Source organism: Entelurus aequoreus, linkage group LG18 (assembly GCF_033978785.1).
Source record: "Entelurus aequoreus isolate RoL-2023_Sb linkage group LG18, RoL_Eaeq_v1.1, whole genome shotgun sequence".
NCBI lineage: Eukaryota > Metazoa > Chordata > Actinopteri > Syngnathiformes > Syngnathidae > Entelurus > Entelurus aequoreus.
Window position 1 is genome coordinate 18397437 of NC_084748.1, and position 774 is coordinate 18398210.

General features: G+C 38.2%; 1 protein-coding gene across 1 annotated transcript in view; it reads right to left on the bottom strand.

The window, feature by feature from the left end:
- Positions 1-40, bottom strand: part of lap3 (leucine aminopeptidase 3) — a 10384-nt gene extending 10344 nt beyond the window's left edge. The window contains exon 1 of the mRNA XM_062026694.1: positions 1-40. This exon is cut by the window's left edge and continues 185 nt beyond it. The gene's annotated coding sequence lies outside the window, so the exon portion shown is untranslated.
- Between the last annotated feature and the right edge of the window lie 734 nt (positions 41-774).

The following is a 774-nucleotide window of genomic DNA, read 5'->3' on the forward strand; positions in this document are numbered from 1 at the left end:
GTTTGTTGATGACGTCAACAACAAGCGACTCCACCAGTCGTTTATTTCATAGATATTTTATAAGTAGACGCAGCATTGACTGCTGTGACGCGATAAAATTCAGCCGCCATCTTGAAGTGGTGATGAGGAACAGGTGTTGTGCCTGAAAACGCACCCCTGCCATAGAATGCACCCCCTGACGCGGGAGCGCGCTTACGTCACTCGCTTACGTCACTCGTCTCGAAAAGTATATCTAAACTCGGCTGTAATCACCGAAGTGGCTGAAATCGCCTCTTTTAAATCGCCTCTTTCGGCATAAAAAAAGTATATAAAGTGAAATAATCCAAGTTTTCTTTACTTTTGGATGGATTAAAAATTGTGAGCCTTTAATGATTTCGCCGTCATTCAAGTGGCTGAAATCGCCTCTTTCGGCATAAAAAAGTACATAAAGTGAAATAATCCACGTATTCTTTACTTGTGGATGGATTAAAAATTGTGAGCCTTAATGATTTCGCCGTCATTAGATCAGATAAGGCGAAAACAATAACCAATTAATATTGGAATATTTGCTGTCCCGAAAATGTAGTATTAATTGTCTACCTTGACAGCTTACTGTAAAGAATATATACACCAAAGTAAACCTCACTATGTACTTTTTTAGAGACATCAAGGAGAACGAATGTTTGCTGCTTCATTCGACGTGTTGTCGTGATCCAATACTCGTATTTTAAAAAATATGACATTTTCTTTAACTTTAAGAAGCTCATGGGTGGATGGATGAATAAATAAATGAAT